Genomic DNA, 23,465 nt, shown 5'->3' with positions numbered 1-23,465 from the left:
CGATTAGAGCCATATTAACGGAGATAAATCGATTTAAAGATTTTCATACTCGCCAGCCTGAAAATTATGGGTTGGGACATGTTCTTGTACGAAAAAAAATTTTGACACCTAAAATCAATCCAAATCTCGATTGGAGCCATATTAACGGAGATAAATCGATTTAAAGATTTTCATACTCGCCAGCCTGAAAATTATGGGTTGGGACATGTTTTTGTTCGTAAAAAAATTTTGACACCTAAAATCCCTCCAAATCTCGATTAGAGCCATATTAACGGAGATAAATCGATTTAAAGATTTTCATACTCGCCAGCCTGAAAATTATGGGTTGGGACATGTTCTTGTACGAAAAAAAATTTTGACACCTAAAATCACTCCAAATCTCGATTAGAGCCATATTAACGGAGATAAATCGATTTAAAGATTTTCATACTCGCCAGCCTGAAAATTATGGGTTGGGACATGTTTTTGTTCGTAAAAAAATTTTGACACCTAAAATCCCTCCAAATCTCGATTAGAGCCATATTAACGGAGATAAATCGATTTAAAGATTTTCATACTCGCCAGCCTGAAAATTATGGGTTGGGACATGTTCTTGTACGAAAAAAAATTTTGACACCTAAAATCACTCCAAATCTCGATTAGAGCCATATTAACGGAGATAAATCGATTTAAAGATTTTCATACTCGCCAGCCTGAAAATTATGGGTTGGGACATGTTTTTGTTCGTAAAAAAATTTTGACACCTAAAATCCCTCCAAATCTCGATTAGAGCCATATTAACGGAGATAAATCGATTTAAAGATTTTCATACTCGCCAGCCTGAAAATTATGGGTTGGGACATGTTCTTGTACGAAAAAAAATTTTGACACCTAAAATCACTCCAAATCTCGATTAGAGCCATATTAACGGAGATAAATCGATTTAAAGATTTTCATACTCGCCAGCCTGAAAATTATGGGTTGGGACATGTTTTTGTACGAAACAAAATTTTGACACCTTAAATCCCTCCAAATCTCGATTAGAGCCATATTAACGGAGATAAATCGATTCAAAAATTTTCACACCCAACAGCCTGAAAATTATGGGTTGGGACATGTTCTTGTACGAAAAAAAATTTTAAAACCTAAAATCACTCCAAATCTCGATTAGAGCCATATTAACGGAGATAAATCGATTTAAAGATTTTCATACTCGCCAGCCTGAAAATTATGGGTTGGGACATGTTTTTGTTCGTAAAAAAATTTTGACACCTAAAATCCCTCCAAATCTCGATTAGAGCCATATTAACGGAGATAAATCGATTTAAAGATTTTCATACTCGCCAGCCTGAAAATTATGGGTTGGGACATGTTCTTGTACGAAAAAAAATTTTGACACCTTAAATCCCTCCAAATCTCGATTAGAGCCATATTAACGGAGATAAATCGATTTAAAAATTTTCATACTCGCCAGCCTGAAAATTATGGGTTGGGACATGTTCTTGTACGAAAAAAAATTTTGACACCTAAAATCAATCCAAATCTCGATTGGAGCCATATTAACGGAGATAAATCGATTTAAAGATTTTCATACTCGCCAGCCTGAAAATTATGGGTTGGGACATGTTCTTGTACGAAAAAAAATTTTGACACCTAAAATCAATCCAAATCTCGATTGGAGCCATATTAACGGAGATAAATCGATTTAAAGATTTTCATACTCGCCAGCCTGAAAATTATGGGTTGGGACATGTTTTTGTTCGTAAAAAAATTTTGACACCTAAAATCCCTCCAAATCTCGATTAGAGCCATATTAACGGAGATAAATCGATTTAAAGATTTTCATACTCGCCAGCCTGAAAATTATGGGTTGGGACATGTTCTTGTACGAAAAAAAATTTTGACACCTAAAATCACTCCAAATCTCGATTAGAGCCATATTAACGGAGATAAATCGATTTAAAGATTTTCATACTCGCCAGCCTGAAAATTATGGGTTGGGACATGTTTTTGTTCGTAAAAAAATTTTGACACCTAAAATCCCTCCAAATCTCGATTAGAGCCATATTAACGGAGATAAATCGATTTAAAGATTTTCATACTCGCCAGCCTGAAAATTATGGGTTGGGACATGTTCTTGTACGAAAAAAAATTTTGACACCTAAAATCACTCCAAATCTCGATTAGAGCCATATTAACGGAGATAAATCGATTTAAAGATTTTCATACTCGCCAGCCTGAAAATTATGGGTTGGGACATGTTTTTGTACGAAACAAAATTTTGACACCTTAAATCCCTCCAAATCTCGATTAGAGCCATATTAACGGAGATAAATCGATTTAAAAATTTTCACACCCAACAGCCTGAAAATTATGGGTTGGGACATGTTCTTGTACGAAAAAAAATTTTGACACCTAAAATCACTCCAAATCTCGATTAGAGCCATATTAACGGAGATAAATCGATTTAAAGATTTTCATACTCGCCAGCCTGAAAATTATGGGTTGGGACATGTTCTTGTACGAAAAAAAATTTTGACACCTAAAATCACTCCAAATCTCGATTAGAGCCATATTAACGGAGATAAATCGATTTAAAGATTTTCATACTCGCCAGCCTGAAAATTATGGGTTGGGACATGTTCTTGTACGAAAAAAAATTTTGACACCTAAAATCACTCCAAATCTCGATTAGAGCCATATTAACGGAGATAAATCGATTTAAAGATTTTCATACTCGCCAGCCTGAAAATTATGGGTTGGGACATGTTTTTGTTCGTAAAAAAATTTTGACACCTAAAATCCCTCCAAATCTCGATTAGAGCCATATTAACGGAGATAAATCGATTTAAAGATTTTCATACTCGCCAGCCTGAAAATTATGGGTTGGGACATGTTCTTGTACGAAAAAAAATTTTGACACCTTAAATCCCTCCAAATCTCGATTAGAGCCATATTAACGGAGATAAATCGATTTAAAAATTTTCATACTCGCCAGCCTGAAAATTATGGGTTGGGACATGTTCTTGTACGAAAAAAAATTTTGACACCTAAAATCAATCCAAATCTCGATTGGAGCCATATTAACGGAGATAAATCGATTTAAAGATTTTCATACTCGCCAGCCTGAAAATTATGGGTTGGGACATGTTCTTGTACGAAAAAAAATTTTGACACCTAAAATCAATCCAAATCTCGATTGGAGCCATATTAACGGAGATAAATCGATTTAAAGATTTTCATACTCGCCAGCCTGAAAATTATGGGTTGGGACATGTTTTTGTTCGTAAAAAAATTTTGACACCTAAAATCCCTCCAAATCTCGATTAGAGCCATATTAACGGAGATAAATCGATTTAAAGATTTTCATACTCGCCAGCCTGAAAATTATGGGTTGGGACATGTTCTTGTACGAAAAAAAATTTTGACACCTAAAATCACTCCAAATCTCGATTAGAGCCATATTAACGGAGATAAATCGATTTAAAGATTTTCATACTCGCCAGCCTGAAAATTATGGGTTGGGACATGTTTTTGTTCGTAAAAAAATTTTGACACCTAAAATCCCTCCAAATCTCGATTAGAGCCATATTAACGGAGATAAATCGATTTAAAGATTTTCATACTCGCCAGCCTGAAAATTATGGGTTGGGACATGTTCTTGTACGAAAAAAAATTTTGACACCTAAAATCACTCCAAATCTCGATTAGAGCCATATTAACGGAGATAAATCGATTTAAAGATTTTCATACTCGCCAGCCTGAAAATTATGGGTTGGGACATGTTTTTGTACGAAACAAAATTTTGACACCTTAAATCCCTCCAAATCTCGATTAGAGCCATATTAACGGAGATAAATCGATTTAAAAATTTTCACACCCAACAGCCTGAAAATTATGGGTTGGGACATGTTCTTGTACGAAAAAAAATTTTGACACCTAAAATCACTCCAAATCTCGATTAGAGCCATATTAACGGAGATAAATCGATTTAAAGATTTTCATACTCGCCAGCCTGAAAATTATGGGTTGGGACATGTTCTTGTACGAAAAAAAATTTTGACACCTAAAATCACTCCAAATCTCGATTAGAGCCATATTAACGGAGATAAATCGATTTAAAGATTTTCATACTCGCCAGCCTGAAAATTATGGGTTGGGACATGTTCTTGTACGAAAAAAAATTTTGACACCTAAAATCAATCCAAATCTCGATTGGAGCCATATTAACGGAGATAAATCGATTTAAAGATTTTCATACTCGCCAGCCTGAAAATTATGGGTTGGGACATGTTTTTGTTCGTAAAAAAATTTTGACACCTAAAATCCCTCCAAATCTCGATTAGAGCCATATTAACGGAGATAAATCGATTTAAAGATTTTCATACTCGCCAGCCTGAAAATTATGGGTTGGGACATGTTCTTGTACGAAAAAAAATTTTGACACCTAAAATCACTCCAAATCTCGATTAGAGCCATATTAACGGAGATAAATCGATTTAAAGATTTTCATACTCGCCAGCCTGAAAATTATGGGTTGGGACATGTTTTTGTTCGTAAAAAAATTTTGACACCTAAAATCCCTCCAAATCTCGATTAGAGCCATATTAACGGAGATAAATCGATTTAAAGATTTTCATACTCGCCAGCCTGAAAATTATGGGTTGGGACATGTTCTTGTACGAAAAAAAATTTTGACACCTAAAATCACTCCAAATCTCGATTAGAGCCATATTAACGGAGATAAATCGATTTAAAGATTTTCATACTCGCCAGCCTGAAAATTATGGGTTGGGACATGTTTTTGTTCGTAAAAAAATTTTGACACCTAAAATCCCTCCAAATCTCGATTAGAGCCATATTAACGGAGATAAATCGATTTAAAGATTTTCATACTCGCCAGCCTGAAAATTATGGGTTGGGACATGTTCTTGTACGAAAAAAAATTTTGACACCTAAAATCACTCCAAATCTCGATTAGAGCCATATTAACGGAGATAAATCGATTTAAAGATTTTCATACTCGCCAGCCTGAAAATTATGGGTTGGGACATGTTTTTGTACGAAACAAAATTTTGACACCTTAAATCCCTCCAAATCTCGATTAGAGCCATATTAACGGAGATAAATCGATTCAAAAATTTTCACACCCAACAGCCTGAAAATTATGGGTTGGGACATGTTCTTGTACGAAAAAAAATTTTAAAACCTAAAATCACTCCAAATCTCGATTAGAGCCATATTAACGGAGATAAATCGATTTAAAGATTTTCATACTCGCCAGCCTGAAAATTATGGGTTGGGACATGTTTTTGTTCGTAAAAAAATTTTGACACCTAAAATCCCTCCAAATCTCGATTAGAGCCATATTAACGGAGATAAATCGATTTAAAGATTTTCATACTCGCCAGCCTGAAAATTATGGGTTGGGACATGTTCTTGTACGAAAAAAAATTTTGACACCTTAAATCCCTCCAAATCTCGATTAGAGCCATATTAACGGAGATAAATCGATTTAAAAATTTTCATACTCGCCAGCCTGAAAATTATGGGTTGGGACATGTTCTTGTACGAAAAAAAATTTTGACACCTAAAATCAATCCAAATCTCGATTGGAGCCATATTAACGGAGATAAATCGATTTAAAGATTTTCATACTCGCCAGCCTGAAAATTATGGGTTGGGACATGTTTTTGTTCGTAAAAAAATTTTGACACCTAAAATCCCTCCAAATCTCGATTAGAGCCATATTAACGGAGATAAATCGATTTAAAGATTTTCATACTCGCCAGCCTGAAAATTATGGGTTGGGACATGTTCTTGTACGAAAAAAAATTTTGACACCTAAAATCACTCCAAATCTCGATTAGAGCCATATTAACGGAGATAAATCGATTTAAAGATTTTCATACTCGCCAGCCTGAAAATTATGGGTTGGGACATGTTTTTGTTCGTAAAAAAATTTTGACACCTAAAATCCCTCCAAATCTCGATTAGAGCCATATTAACGGAGATAAATCGATTTAAAGATTTTCATACTCGCCAGCCTGAAAATTATGGGTTGGGACATGTTCTTGTACGAAAAAAAATTTTGACACCTTAAATCCCTCCAAATCTCGATTAGAGCCATATTAACGGAGATAAATCGATTTAAAGATTTTCATACTCGCCAGCCTGAAAATTATGGGTTGGGACATGTTTTTGTTCGTAAAAAAATTTTGACACCTAAAATCCCTCCAAATCTCGATTAGAGCCATATTAACGGAGATAAATCGATTTAAAGATTTTCATACTCGCCAGCCTGAAAATTATGGGTTGGGACATGTTCTTGTACGAAAAAAAATTTTGACACCTAAAATCACTCCAAATCTCGATTAGAGCCATATTAACGGAGATAAATCGATTTAAAGATTTTCATACTCGCCAGCCTGAAAATTATGGGTTGGGACATGTTTTTGTTCGTAAAAAAATTTTGACACCTAAAATCCCTCCAAATCTCGATTAGAGCCATATTAACGGAGATAAATCGATTTAAAGATTTTCATACTCGCCAGCCTGAAAATTATGGGTTGGGACATGTTCTTGTACGAAAAAAAATTTTGACACCTAAAATCACTCCAAATCTCGATTAGAGCCATATTAACGGAGATAAATCGATTTAAAGATTTTCATACTCGCCAGCCTGAAAATTATGGGTTGGGACATGTTTTTGTTCGTAAAAAAATTTTGACACCTAAAATCCCTCCAAATCTCGATTAGAGCCATATTAACGGAGATAAATCGATTTAAAGATTTTCATACTCGCCAGCCTGAAAATTATGGGTTGGGACATGTTCTTGTACGAAAAAAAATTTTGACACCTAAAATCACTCCAAATCTCGATTAGAGCCATATTAACGGAGATAAATCGATTTAAAGATTTTCATACTCGCCAGCCTGAAAATTATGGGTTGGGACATGTTCTTGTACGAAAAAAAATTTTGACACCTAAAATCAATCCAAATCTCGATTGGAGCCATATTAACGGAGATAAATCGATTTAAAGATTTTCATACTCGCCAGCCTGAAAATTATGGGTTGGGACATGTTTTTGTTCGTAAAAAAATTTTGACACCTAAAATCCCTCCAAATCTCGATTAGAGCCATATTAACGGAGATAAATCGATTTAAAGATTTTCATACTCGCCAGCCTGAAAATTATGGGTTGGGACATGTTCTTGTACGAAAAAAAATTTTGACACCTAAAATCACTCCAAATCTCGATTAGAGCCATATTAACGGAGATAAATCGATTTAAAGATTTTCATACTCGCCAGCCTGAAAATTATGGGTTGGGACATGTTTTTGTTCGTAAAAAAATTTTGACACCTAAAATCCCTCCAAATCTCGATTAGAGCCATATTAACGGAGATAAATCGATTTAAAGATTTTCATACTCGCCAGCCTGAAAATTATGGGTTGGGACATGTTCTTGTACGAAAAAAAATTTTGACACCTAAAATCACTCCAAATCTCGATTAGAGCCATATTAACGGAGATAAATCGATTTAAAGATTTTCATACTCGCCAGCCTGAAAATTATGGGTTGGGACATGTTTTTGTTCGTAAAAAAATTTTGACACCTAAAATCCCTCCAAATCTCGATTAGAGCCATATTAACGGAGATAAATCGATTTAAAGATTTTCATACTCGCCAGCCTGAAAATTATGGGTTGGGACATGTTCTTGTACGAAAAAAAATTTTGACACCTAAAATCACTCCAAATCTCGATTAGAGCCATATTAACGGAGATAAATCGATTTAAAGATTTTCATACTCGCCAGCCTGAAAATTATGGGTTGGGACATGTTTTTGTTCGTAAAAAAATTTTGACACCTAAAATCCCTCCAAATCTCGATTAGAGCCATATTAACGGAGATAAATCGATTTAAAGATTTTCATACTCGCCAGCCTGAAAATTATGGGTTGGGACATGTTCTTGTACGAAAAAAAATTTTGACACCTAAAATCACTCCAAATCTCGATTAGAGCCATATTAACGGAGATAAATCGATTTAAAGATTTTCATACTCGCCAGCCTGAAAATTATGGGTTGGGACATGTTCTTGTACGAAAAAAAATTTTGACACCTAAAATCAATCCAAATCTCGATTGGAGCCATATTAACGGAGATAAATCGATTTAAAGATTTTCATACTCGCCAGCCTGAAAATTATGGGTTGGGACATGTTCTTGTACGAAAAAAAATTTTGACACCTAAAATCAATCCAAATCTCGATTGGAGCCATATTAACGGAGATAAATCGATTTAAAGATTTTCATACTCGCCAGCCTGAAAATTATGGGTTGGGACATGTTTTTGTTCGTAAAAAAATTTTGACACCTAAAATCCCTCCAAATCTCGATTAGAGCCATATTAACGGAGATAAATCGATTTAAAGATTTTCATACTCGCCAGCCTGAAAATTATGGGTTGGGACATGTTCTTGTACGAAAAAAAATTTTGACACCTAAAATCACTCCAAATCTCGATTAGAGCCATATTAACGGAGATAAATCGATTTAAAGATTTTCATACTCGCCAGCCTGAAAATTATGGGTTGGGACATGTTTTTGTTCGTAAAAAAATTTTGACACCTAAAATCCCTCCAAATCTCGATTAGAGCCATATTAACGGAGATAAATCGATTTAAAGATTTTCATACTCGCCAGCCTGAAAATTATGGGTTGGGACATGTTCTTGTACGAAAAAAAAATTTTGACACCTAAAATCACTCCAAATCTCGATTAGAGCCATATTAACGGAGATAAATCGATTTAAAGATTTTCATACTCGCCAGCCTGAAAATTATGGGTTGGGACATGTTTTTGTTCGTAAAAAAATTTTGACACCTAAAATCCCTCCAAATCTCGATTAGAGCCATATTAACGGAGATAAATCGATTTAAAGATTTTCATACTCGCCAGCCTGAAAATTATGGGTTGGGACATGTTCTTGTACGAAAAAAAATTTTGACACCTAAAATCACTCCAAATCTCGATTAGAGCCATATTAACGGAGATAAATCGATTTAAAGATTTTCATACTCGCCAGCCTGAAAATTATGGGTTGGGACATGTTTTTGTACGAAACAAAATTTTGACACCTTAAATCCCTCCAAATCTCGATTAGAGCCATATTAACGGAGATAAATCGATTTAAAAATTTTCACACCCAACAGCCTGAAAATTATGGGTTGGGACATGTTCTTGTACGAAAAAAAATTTTAAAACCTAAAATCACTCCAAATCTCGATTAGAGCCATATTAACGGAGATAAATCGATTTAAAGATTTTCATACTCGCCAGCCTGAAAATTATGGGTTGGGACATGTTTTTGTTCGTAAAAAAATTTTGACACCTAAAATCCCTCCAAATCTCGATTAGAGCCATATTAACGGAGATAAATCGATTTAAAGATTTTCATACTCGCCAGCCTGAAAATTATGGGTTGGGACATGTTCTTGTACGAAAAAAAATTTTGACACCTAAAATCACTCCAAATCTCGATTAGAGCCATATTAACGGAGATAAATCGATTTAAAGATTTTCATACTCGCCAGCCTGAAAATTATGGGTTGGGACATGTTTTTGTACGAAACAAAATTTTGACACCTTAAATCCCTCCAAATCTCGATTAGAGCCATATTAACGGAGATAAATCGATTTAAAGATTTTCATACTCGCCAGCCTGAAAATTATGGGTTGGGACATGTTCTTGTACGAAAAAAATTTTGACACCTAAAATCACTCCAAATCTCGATTAGAGCCATATTAACGGAGATAAATCGATTTAAAGATTTTCATACTCGCCAGCCTGAAAATTATGGGTTGGGACATGTTCTTGTACGAAAAAAAATTTTGACACCTAAAATCACTCCAAATCTCGATTAGAGCCATATTAACGGAGATAAATCGATTTAAAGATTTTCATACTCGCCAGCCTGAAAATTATGGGTTGGGACATGTTTTTGTTCGTAAAAAAATTTTGACACCTAAAATCCCTCCAAATCTCGATTAGAGCCATATTAACGGAGATAAATCGATTTAAAGATTTTCATACTCGCCAGCCTGAAAATTATGGGTTGGGACATGTTTTTGTTCGAAACAAAATTTTGACACCTTAAATCCCTCCAAATCTCGATTAGAGCCATATTAACGGAGATAAATCGATTTAAAGATTTTCACACCCAACAGCCTGAAAATTATGGGTTGGGACATGTTTTTGTTCGTAAAAAAATTTTGACACCTAAAATCCCTCCAAATCTCGATTAGAGCCATATTAACGGAGATAAATCGATTTAAAGATTTTCATACTCGCCAGCCTGAAAATTATGGGTTGGGACATGTTCTTGTACGAAAAAAAATTTTGACACCTAAAATCAATCCAAATCTCGATTGGAGCCATATTAACGGAGATAAATCGATTTAAAGATTTTCATACTCGCCAGCCTGAAAATTATGGGTTGGGACATGTTTTTGTTCGTAAAAAAATTTTGACACCTAAAATCCCTCCAAATCTCGATTAGAGCCATATTAACGGAGATAAATCGATTTAAAGATTTTCATACTCGCCAGCCTGAAAATTATGGGTTGGGACATGTTCTTATACGAAAAAAAATTTTGACACCTAAAATCACTCCAAATCTCGATTAGAGCCATATTAACGGAGATAAATCGATTTAAAGATTTTCATACTCGCCAGCCTGAAAATTATGGGTTGGGACATGTTTTTGTACGAAACAAAATTTTGACACCTTAAATCCCTCCAAATCTCGATTAGAGCCATATTAACGGAGATAAATCGATTTAAAAATTTTCATACTCGCCAGCCTGAAAATTATGGGTTGGGACATGTTCTTGTACGAAAAAAAATTTTGACACCTAAAATCAATCCAAATCTCGATTGGAGCCATATTAACGGAGATAAATCGATTTAAAGATTTTCATACTCGCCAGCCTGAAAATTATGGGTTGGGACATGTTCTTGTACGAAAAAAAATTTTGACACCTAAAATCAATCCAAATCTCGATTGGAGCCATATTAACGGAGATAAATCGATTTAAAGATTTTCATACTCGCCAGCCTGAAAATTATGGGTTGGGACATGTTTTTGTTCGTAAAAAAATTTTGACACCTAAAATCCCTCCAAATCTCGATTAGAGCCATATTAACGGAGATAAATCGATTTAAAGATTTTCATACTCGCCAGCCTGAAAATTATGGGTTGGGACATGTTCTTGTACGAAAAAAAATTTTGACACCTAAAATCACTCCAAATCTCGATTAGAGCCATATTAACGGAGATAAATCGATTTAAAGATTTTCATACTCGCCAGCCTGAAAATTATGGGTTGGGACATGTTTTTGTTCGTAAAAAAATTTTGACACCTAAAATCCCTCCAAATCTCGATTAGAGCCATATTAACGGAGATAAATCGATTTAAAGATTTTCATACTCGCCAGCCTGAAAATTATGGGTTGGGACATGTTTTTGTACGAAACAAAATTTTGACACCTTAAATCCCTCCAAATCTCGATTAGAGCCATATTAACGGAGATAAATCGATTTAAAAATTTTCACACCCAACAGCCTGAAAATTATGGGTTGGGACATGTTTTTGTTCGTAAAAAAATTTTGACACCATAAATCCCTCCAAATCTCGATTAGAGCCATATTAACGGAGATAAATCGATTTAAAGATTTTCATACTCGCCAGCCTGAAAATTATGGGTTGGGACATGTTTTTGTTCGTAAAAAAATTTTGACACCTAAAATCCCTCCAAATCTCGATTAGAACCATATTAACGGAGATAAATCGATTTAAAGATTTTCATACCCACCAGCCTGAAAATTATAGGTTGGGACATGTTTTTGTTCGAAAAAAATTTTGACACCTCGATTAGAGCCATATTAACGGAGATAAATCGATTTAAAGATTTTCATACTCGCCAGCCTGAAAATTATGGGTTGGGACATGTTTTTGTACGTAAAAAAATTTTGACACCTAAAATCCCTCCAAATCTCGATTAGAGCCATATTAACGGAGATAAATCGATTTAAAGATTTTCATACTCGCCAGCCTGAAAATTATGGGTTGGGACATGTTTTTGTACGTAAAAAAAATTTTGACACCTAAAATCCCTCCAAATCTCGATTAGAGCCATATTAACGGAGATAAATCGATTTAAAGATTTTCATACTCGCCAGCCTGAAAATTATGGGTTGGGACATGTTTTAGTTCGTAAAAAAATTTTGACACCTAAAATCCCTCCAAATCTCGATTAGAGCCATATTAACGGAGATAAATCGATTTAAAGATTTTCATACTCGCCAGCCTGAAAATTATGGGTTAGGACATGTTTTTCTACGAAACAAAATTTTGACACCTAAAATACCTCCAAATCTCGATTAGAGCCATATTAACGGAGATAAATCGATTTAAAGATTTTCACACCCAACAGCCTGAAAATTATGGGTTGGGACATGGTTTTCTACGAAACAAAATTTTGACACCTAAAATCCCTCCAAATCTCGATTAGAGCCATATTAACGGAGATAAATCGATTTAAAGATTTTCATACTCGCCAGCCTGAAAATTATGGGTTGGGACATGTTTTTGTTCGTAAAAAAATTTTGACACCTAAAATCCCTCCAAATCTCGATTAGAGCCATATTAACGGAGATAAATCGATTTAAAGATTTTCATACTCGCCAGCCTGAAAATTATGGTTTGGGACATGTTTTTGAACGTAAAAAAATTTTGACACCTAAAATCCCTCCAAATCTCGATTAGAGCCATATTAACGGAGATAAATCGATTTAAAGATTTTCATACTCGCCAGCCTGAAAATTATGGGTTGGGACATGTTTTAGTTCGTAAAAAAATTTTGACACCTAAAATCCCTCCAAATCTCGATTAGAGCCATATTAACGGAGATAAATCGATTTAAAGATTTTCATACCCACCAGCCTGAAAATTATAGGTTGGGACATGTTTTTGTTCGAAAAAAATTTTGACACCTCGATTAGAGCCATATTAACGGAGATAAATCGATTTAAAGATTTTCATACTCGCCAGCCTGAAAATTATGGGTTGGGACATGTTTTTGTACGTAAAAAAATTTTGACACCTAAAATCCCTCCAAATCTCGATTAGAGCCATATTAACGGAGATAAATCGATTTAAAGATTTTCATACTCGCCAGCCTGAAAATTATGGGTTGGGACATGTTTTAGTTCGTAAAAAAATTTTGACACCTAAAATCCCTCCAAATCTCGATTAGAGCCATATTAACGGAGATAAATCGATTTAAAGATTTTCATACTCGCCAGCCTGAAAATTATGGGTTAGGACATGTTTTTCTACGAAACAAAATTTTGACACCTAAAATACCTCCAAATCTCGATTAGAGCCATATTAACGGAGATAAATCGATTTAAAGATTTTCATACTCGCCAGCCTGAAAATTATGGGTTGGGACATGTTTTAGTTCGTAAAAAAATTTTGACACCTAAAATCCCTCCAAATCTCGATTAGAGCCATATTAACGGAGATAAATCGATTTAAAGATTTTCATACCCACCAGCCTGAAAATTATAGGTTGGGACATGTTTTTGTTCGAAAAAAATTTTGACACCTCGATTAGAGCCATATTAACGGAGATAAATCGATTTAAAGATTTTCATACTCGCCAGCCTGAAAATTATAGGTTGGGACATGTTTTTGTACGTAAAAAAATGTTGACACCTAAAATCCCTCCAAATCTCGATTAGAGCCATATTAACGGAGATAAATCGATTTAAAGATTTTCATACTCGCCAGCCTGAAAATTATGGGTTGGGACATGTTTTTGTACGTAAAAAAAATTTTGACACCTAAAATCCCTCCAAATCTCGATTAGAGCCATATTAACGGAGATAAATCGATTTAAAGATTTTCATACTCGCCAGCCTGAAAATTATGGGTTAGGACATGTTTTTCTACGAAACAAAATTTGGACACCTAAAATACCTCCAAATCTCGATTAGAGCCATATTAACGGAGATAAATCGATTTAAAGATTTTCATACTCGCCAGCCTGAAAATTATGGGTTAGGACATGTTTTTCTACGAAACAAAATTTTGACACCTAAAATATCTCCAAATCTCGATTAGAGCCATATTAACGGAGATAAATCGATTTAAAGATTTTCATACTCGCCAGCCTGAAAATTATGGGTTGGGACATGTTTTAGTTCGAAAAAAAATTTTGACACCTAAAATCCCTCCAAATCTCGATTAGAGCCATATTAACGGAGATAAATCGATTTAAAGATTTTCACACCCAACAGCCTGAAAATTATGGGTTGGGACATGTTTTTGTTCGAAAAAAATTTTGACACCTCGATTAGAGCCATATTAACGGAGATAAATCGATTTAAAGATTTTCATACTCGCCAGCCTGAAAATTATGGGTTGGGACATGTTTTTGTACGTAAAAAAATTTTGACACCTAAAATCCCTCCAAATCTCGATTAGAGCCATATTAACGGAGATAAATCGATTTAAAGATTTTCATACTCGCCAGCCTGAAAATTATGGGTTGGGACATGTTTTTGTTCGTAAAAAAATTTTGACACCTAAAATCCCTCCAAATCTCGATTAGAGCCATATTAACGGAGATAAATCGATTTAAAGATTTTCATACTCGCCAGCCTGAAAATTATGGTTTGGGACATGTTTTTGAACGTAAAAAAATTTTGACACCTAAAATCCCTCCAAATCTCGATTAGAGCCATATTAACGGAGATAAATCGATTTAAAGATTTTCATACTCGCCAGCCTGAAAATTATGGGTTGGGACATGTTTTAGTTCGTAAAAAAATTTTGACACCTAAAATCCCTCCAAATCTCGATTAGAGCCATATTAACGGAGATAAATCGATTTAAAGATTTTCATACCCACCAGCCTGAAAATTATAGGTTGGGACATGTTTTTGTTCGAAAAAAATTTTGACACCTCGATTAGAGCCATATTAACGGAGATAAATCGATTTAAAGATTTTCATACTCGCCAGCCTGAAAATTATGGGTTGGGACATGTTTTTGTACGTAAAAAAATTTTGACACCTAAAATCCCTCCAAATCTCGATTAGAGCCATATTAACGGAGATAAATCGATTTAAAGATTTTCATACTCGCCAGCCTGAAAATTATGGGTTGGGACATGTTTTAGTTCGTAAAAAAATTTTGACACCTAAAATCCCTCCAAATCTCGATTAGAGCCATATTAACGGAGATAAATCGATTTAAAGATTTTCATACTCGCCAGCCTGAAAATTATGGGTTAGGACATGTTTTTCTACGAAACAAAATTTTGACACCTAAAATACCTCCAAATCTCGATTAGAGCCATATTAACGGAGATAAATCGATTTAAAGATTTTCATACTCGCCAGCCTGAAAATTATGGGTTAGGACATGTTTTTCTACGAAACAAAATTTTGACACCTAAAATACCTCCAAATCTCGATTAGAGCCATATTAACGGAGATAAATCGATTTAAAGATTTTCATACTCGCCAGCCTGAAAATTATGGGTTGGGACATGTTTTAGTTCGTAAAAAAATTTTGACACCTAAAATCCCTCCAAATCTCGATTAGAGCCATATTAACGGAGATAAATCGATTTAAAGATTTTCATACCCACCAGCCTGAAAATTATAGGTTGGGACATGTTTTTGTTCGAAAAAAATTTTGACACCTCGATTAGAGCCATATTAACGGAGATAAATCGATTTAAAGATTTTCATACTCGCCAGCCTGAAAATTATAGGTTGGGACATGTTTTTGTACGTAAAAAAATGTTGACACCTAAAATCCCTCCAAATCTCGATTAGAGCCATATTAACGGAGATAAATCGATTTAAAGATTTTCATACTCGCCAGCCTGAAAATTATGGGTTGGGACATGTTTTTGTACGTAAAAAAAATTTTGACACCTAAAATCCCTCCAAATCTCGATTAGAGCCATATTAACGGAGATAAATCGATTTAAAGATTTTCATACTCGCCAGCCTGAAAATTATGGGTTAGGACATGTTTTTCTACGAAACAAAATTTGGACACCTAAAATACCTCCAAATCTCGATTAGAGCCATATTAACGGAGATAAATCGATTTAAAGATTTTCATACTCGCCAGCCTGAAAATTATGGGTTAGGACATGTTTTTCTACGAAACAAAATTTTGACACCTAAAATATCTCCAAATCTCGATTAGAGCCATATTAACGGAGATAAATCGATTTAAAGATTTTCATACTCGCCAGCCTGAAAATTATGGGTTGGGACATGTTTTAGTTCGAAAAAAAATTTTGACACCTAAAATCCCTCCAAATCTCGATTAGATCCATATTAACGGAGATAAATCGATTTAAAGATTTTCACACCCAACAGCCTGAAAATTATGGGTTGGGACATGTTTTTGTTCGAAAAAAATTTTGACACCTCGATTAGAGCCATATTAACGGAGATAAATCGATTTAAAGATTTTCATACTCGCCAGCCTGAAAATTATGGGTTGGGACATGTTTTTGTACGTAAAAAAATTTTGACACCTAAAATCCCTCCAAATCTCGATTAGAGCCATATTAACGGAGATAAATCGATTTAAAGATTTTCATACTCGCCAGCCTGAAAATTATGGGTTGGGACATGTTTTTGTTCGTAAAAAAATTTTGACACCTAAAATCCCTCCAAATCTCGATTAGAGCCATATTAACGGAGATAAATCGATTTAAAGATTTTCATACTCGCCAGCCTGAAAATTATGGGTTGGGACATGTTTTTGTTCGTAAAAAAATTTTGACACCTAAAATCCCTCCAAATCTCGATTAGAGCCATATTAACGGAGATAAATCGATTTAAAGATTTTCATACTAGCCAGCCTGAAAATTATGGGTTGGGACATGTTTTAGTTCGTAAAAAAATTTTGACACCTAAAATCACTCCAAATCTCGATTAGAGCCATATTAACGGAGATAAATCGATTTAAAGATTTTCATACTCGCCAGCCTGAAAATTATGGGTTGGGACATGTTTTAGTTCGTAAAAAAATTTTGACACCTAAAATCCCTCCAAATCTCGATTAGAGCCATATTAACGGAGATAAATCGATTTAAAGATTTTCATACCCACCAGCCTGAAAATTATAGGTTGGGACATGTTTTTGTTCGAAAAAAAATTTTGACACCTAAAATCCCTCCAAATCTCGATTAGAGCCATATTAACGGAGATAAATCGATTTAAAGATTTTCACACCCAACAGCCTGAAAATTATAGGTTGGGACATGTTTTTGTTCGAAAAAAATTTTGACACCTCGATTAGAGCCATATTAACGGAGATAAATCGATTTAAAGATTTTCATACTCGCCAGCCTGAAAATTATGGGTTGGGACATGTTTTTGTACGTAAAAAAATTTTGACACCTAAAATCCCTCCAAATCTCGATTAGAGCCATATTAACGGAGATAAATCGATTTAAAGATTTTCATACTCGCCAGCCTGAAAATTATGGGTTGGGACATGTTTTTGTACGTAAAAAAATTTTGACACCTAAAATCCCTCCAAATCTCGATTAGAGCCATATTAACGGAGATAAATCGATTTAAAGATTTTCATACTCGCCAGCCTGAAAATTATGGGTTAGGACATGTTTTTCTACGAAACAAAATTTTGACACCTAAAATACCTCCAAATCTCGATTAGAGCCATATTAACGGAGATAAATCGATTTAAAGATTTTCATACTCGCCAGCCTGAAAATTATGGGTTGGGACATGTTTTTGTTCGTAAAAAAATTTTGACACCTAAAATCCCTCCAAATCTCGATTAGAGCCATATTAACGGAGATAAATCGATTTAAAGATTTTCATACTCGCCAGCCTGAAAATTATGGGTTAGGACATGTTTTTCTACGAAACAAAATTTTGACACCTAAAATACCTCCAAATCTCGATTAGAGCCATATTAACGGAGATAAATCGATTTAAAGATTTTCATACTCGCCAGCCTGAAAATTATGGGTTGGGACATGTTTTTGTACGTAAAAAAATTTTGACACCTAAAATCCCTCCAAATCTCGATTAGAGCCATATTAACGGAGATAAATCGATTTAAAGATTTTCATACTCGCCAGCCTGAAAATTATGGGTTAGGACATGTTTTTCTACGAAACAAAATTTTGACACCTAAAATACCTCCAAATCTCGATTAGAGCCATATTAACGGAGATAAATCGATTTAAAGATTTTCATACTCGCCAGCCTGAAAATTATGGGTTGGGACATGTTCTTGTACGAAAAAAAATTTTGACACCTAAAATCACTCCAAATCTCGATTAGAGCCATATTAACGGAGATAAATCGATTTAAAGATTTTCATACTCGCCAGCCTGAAAATTATGGGTTGGGACATGTTTTTGTTCGTAAAAAAATTTTGACACCTAAAATCACTCCAAATCTCGATTAGAGCCATATTAACGGAGATAAATCGATTTAAAGATTTTCATACTCGCCAGCCTGAAAATTATGGGTTGGGACATGTTTTTGTTCGTAAAAAAATTTTGACACCTAAAATCCCTCCAAATCTCGATTAGAGCCATATTAACGGAGATAAATCGATTTAAAGATTTTCATACTCGCCAGCCTGAAAATTATGGGTTAGGACATGTTTTTCTACGAAACAAAATTTTGACACCTAAAATACCTCCAAATCTCGATTAGAGCCATATTAACGGAGATAAATCGATTTAAAGATTTTCATACTCGCCAGCCTGAAAATTATGGGTTGGGACATGTTCTTGTACGAAAAAAAATTTTGACACCTAAAATCACTCCAAATCTCGATTAGAGCCATATTAACGGAGATAAATCGATTTAAAGATTTTCATACTCGCCAGCCTGAAAATTATGGGTTGGGACATGTTTTTGTTCGTAAAAAAATTTTGACACCTAAAATCACTCCAAATCTCGATTAGAGCCATATTAACGGAGATAAATCGATTTAAAGATTTTCATACTCGCCAGCCTGAAAATTATGGGTTGGGACATGTTTTTGTACGTAAAAAAATTTTGACACCTAAAATCCCTCCAAATCTCGATTAGAGCCATATTAACGGAGATAAATCGATTTAAAGATTTTCATACTCGCCAGCCTGAAAATTATGGGTTAGGACATGTTTTTCTACGAAACAAAATTTTGACACCTAAAATACCTCCAAATCTCGATTAGAGCCATATTAACGGAGATAAATCGATTTAAAGATTTTCATACTCGCCAGCCTGAAAATTATGGGTTGGGACATGTTCTTGTACGAAAAAAAATTTTGACACCTAAAATCACTCCAAATCTCGATTAGAGCCATATTAACGGAGATAAATCGATTTAAAGATTTTCATACTCGCCAGCCTGAAAATTATGGGTTGGGACATGTTTTTGTTCGTAAAAAAATTTTGACACCTAAAATCACTCCAAATCTCGATTAGAGCCATATTAACGGAGATAAATCGATTTAAAGATTTTCATACTCGCCAGCCTGAAAATTATGGGTTGGGACATGTTTTTGTACGTAAAAAAATTTTGACACCTAAAATCCCTCCAAATCTCGATTAGAGCCATATTAACGGAGATAAATCGATTTAAAGATTTTCATACTCGCCAGCCTGAAAATTATGGGTTAGGACATGTTTTTCTACGAAACAAAATTTTGACACCTAAAATACCTCCAAATCTCGATTAGAGCCATATTAACGGAGATAAATCGATTTAAAGATTTTCATACTCGCCAGCCTGAAAATTATGGGTTGGGACATGTTCTTGTACGAAAAAAAATTTTGACACCTAAAATCACTCCAAATCTCGATTAGAGCCATATTAACGGAGATAAATCGATTTAAAGATTTTCATACTCGCCAGCCTGAAAATTATGGGTTGGGACATGTTTTTGTTCGTAAAAAAATTTTGACACCTAAAATCACTCCAAATCTCGATTAGAGCCATATTAACGGAGATAAATCGATTTAAAGATTTTCATACTCGCCAGCCTGAAAATTATGGGTTGGGACATGTTTTTGTACGTAAAAAAATTTTGACACCTAAAATCCCTCCAAATCTCGATTAGAGCCATATTAACGGAGATAAATCGATTTAAAGATTTTCATACTCGCCAGCCTGAAAATTATGGGTTAGGACATGTTTTTCTACGAAACAAAATTTTGACACCTAAAATACCTCCAAATCTCGATTAGAGCCATATTAACGGAGATAAATCGATTTAAAGATTTTCATACTCGCCAGCCTGAAAATTATGGGTTGGGACATGTTCTTGTACGAAAAAAAATTTTGACACCTAAAATCACTCCAAATCTCGATTAGAGCCATATTAACGGAGATAAATCGATTTAAAGATTTTCATACTCGCCAGCCTGAAAATTATGGGTTGGGACATGTTTTTGTTCGTAAAAAAATTTTGACACCTAAAATCCCTCCAAATCTCGATTAGAGCCATATTAACGGAGATAAATCGATTTAAAGATTTTCATACTCGCCAGCCTGAAAATTATGGGTTAGGACATGTTTTTCTACGAAACAAAATTTTGACACCTAAAATACCTCCAAATCTCGATTAGAGCCATATTAACGGAGATAAATCGATTTAAAGATTTTCATACTCGCCAGCCTGAAAATTATGGGTTGGGACATGTTTTTGTACGTAAAAAAATTTTGACACCTAAAATCCCTCCAAATCTCGATTAGAGCCATATTAACGGAGATAAATCGATTTAAAGATTTTCATACTCGCCAGCCTGAAAATTATGGGTTAGGACATGTTTTTCTACGAAACAAAATTTTGACACCTAAAATACCTCCAAATCTCGATTAGAGCCATATTAACGGAGATAAATCGATTTAAAGATTTTCATACTCGCCAGCCTGAAAATTATGGGTTGGGACATGTTCTTGTACGAAAAAAAATTTTGACACCTAAAATCACTCCAAATCTCGATTAGAGCCATATTAACGGAGATAAATCGATTTAAAGATTTTCATACTCGCCAGCCTGAAAATTATGGGTTGGGACATGTTCTTGTACGAAAAAAAATTTTGACACCTAAAATCACTCCAAATCTCGATTAGAGCCATATTAACGGAGATAAATCGATTTAAAGATTTTCATACTCGCCAGCCTGAAAATTATGGGTTGGGACATGTTTTTGTTCGTAAAAAAATTTTGACACCTAAAATCACTCCAAATCTCGATTAGAGCCATATTAACGGAGATAAATCGATTTAAAGATTTTCATACTCGCCAGCCTGAAAATTATGGGTTGGGACATGTTTTTGTTCGAAACAAAATTTTGACACCTTAAATCCCTCCAAATCTCGATTAGAGCCATATTAACGGAGATAAATCGATTTAAAGATTTTCACACCCAACAGCCTGAAAATTATGGGTTGGGACATGTTTTTGTTCGTAAAAAAATTTTGACACCTAAAATCCCTCCAAATCTCGATTAGAGCCATATTAACGGAGATAAATCGATTTAAAGATTTTCATACTCGCCAGCCTGAAAATTATGGGTTGGGACATGTTCTTGTACGAAAAAAAATTTTGACACCTAAAATCAATCCAAATCTCGATTGGAGCCATATTAACGGAGATAAATCGATTTAAAGATTTTCATACTCGCCAGCCTGAAAATTATGGGTTGGGACATGTTTTTGTTCGTAAAAAAATTTTGACACCTAAAATCCCTCCAAATCTCGATTAGAGCCATATTAACGGAGATAAATCGATTTAAAGATTTTCATACTCGCCAGCCTGAAAATTATGGGTTGGGACATGTTCTTGTACGAAAAAAAATTTTGACACCTAAAATCACTCCAAATCTCGATTAGAGCCATATTAACGGAGATAAATCGATTTAAAGATTTTCATACTCGCCAGCCTGAAAATTATGGGTTGGGACATGTTCTTGTACGAAAAAAAATTTTGACACCTAAAATCAATCCAAATCTCGATTGGAGCCATATTAACGGAGATAAATCGATTTAAAGATTTTCATACTCGCCAGCCTGAAAATTATGGGTTGGGACATGTTCTTGTACGAAAAAAAATTTTGACACCTAAAATCAATCCAAATCTCGATTGGAGCCATATTAACGGAGATAAATCGATTTAAAGATTTTCATACTCGCCAGCCTGAAAATTATGGGTTGGGACATGTTCTTGTACGAAAAAAAATTTTGACACCTAAAATCAATCCAAATCTCGATTGGAGCCATATTAACGGAGATAAATCGATTTAAAGATTTTCATACTCGCCAGCCTGAAAATTATGGGTTGGGACATGTTCTTGTACGAAAAAAAATTTTGACACCTAAAATCAATCCAAATCTCGATTGGAGCCATATTAACGGAGATAAATCGATTTAAAGATTTTCATACTCGCCAGCCTGAAAATTATGGGTTGGGACATGTTTTTGTTCGTAAAAAAATTTTGACACCTAAAATCCCTCCAAATCTCGATTAGAGCCATATTAACGGAGATAAATCGATTTAAAGATTTTCATACTCGCCAGCCTGAAAATTATGGGTTGGGACATGTTCTTGTACGAAAAAAAATTTTGACACCTAAAATCACTCCAAATCTCGATTAGAGCCATATTAACGGAGATAAATCGATTTAAAGATTTTCATACTCGCCAGCCTGAAAATTATGGGTTGGGACATGTTTTTGTTCGTAAAAAAATTTTGACACCTAAAATCCCTCCAAATCTCGATTAGAGCCATATTAACGGAGATAAATCGATTTAAAGATTTTCATACTCGCCAGCCTGAAAATTATGGGTTGGGACATGTTTTTGTACGAAACAAAATTTTGACACCTTAAATCCCTCCAAATCTCGATTAGAGCCATATTAACGGAGATAAATCGATTTAAAAATTTTCACACCCAACAGCCTGAAAATTATGGGTTGGGACATGTTTTTGTTCGTAAAAAAATTTTGACACCATAAATCCCTCCAAATCTCGATTAGAGCCATATTAACGGAGATAAATCGATTTAAAGATTTTCATACTCGCCAGCCTGAAAATTATGGGTTGGGACATGTTTTTGTTCGTAAAAAAATTTTGACACCTAAAATCCCTCCAAATCTCGATTAGAGCCATATTAACGGAGATAAATCGATTTAAAGATTTTCATACTCGCCAGCCTGAAAATTATGGGTTAGGACATGTTTTTCTACGAAACAAAATTTTGACACCTAAAATACCTCCAAATCTCGATTAGAGCCATATTAACGGAGATAAATCGATTTAAAGATTTTCACACCCAACAGCCTGAAAATTATGGGTTGGGACATGGTTTTCTACGAAACAAAATTTTGACACCTA

This window comes from Ochlerotatus camptorhynchus, unplaced genomic scaffold (assembly GCF_037179485.1).
Source record: "Ochlerotatus camptorhynchus isolate MF236.1 unplaced genomic scaffold, CSIRO-AGI_Acam_v1.1 ptg000042l, whole genome shotgun sequence".
Lineage (NCBI taxonomy): Eukaryota > Metazoa > Arthropoda > Insecta > Diptera > Culicidae > Ochlerotatus > Ochlerotatus camptorhynchus.
This window is presented reverse-complemented; position numbering follows the sequence as displayed.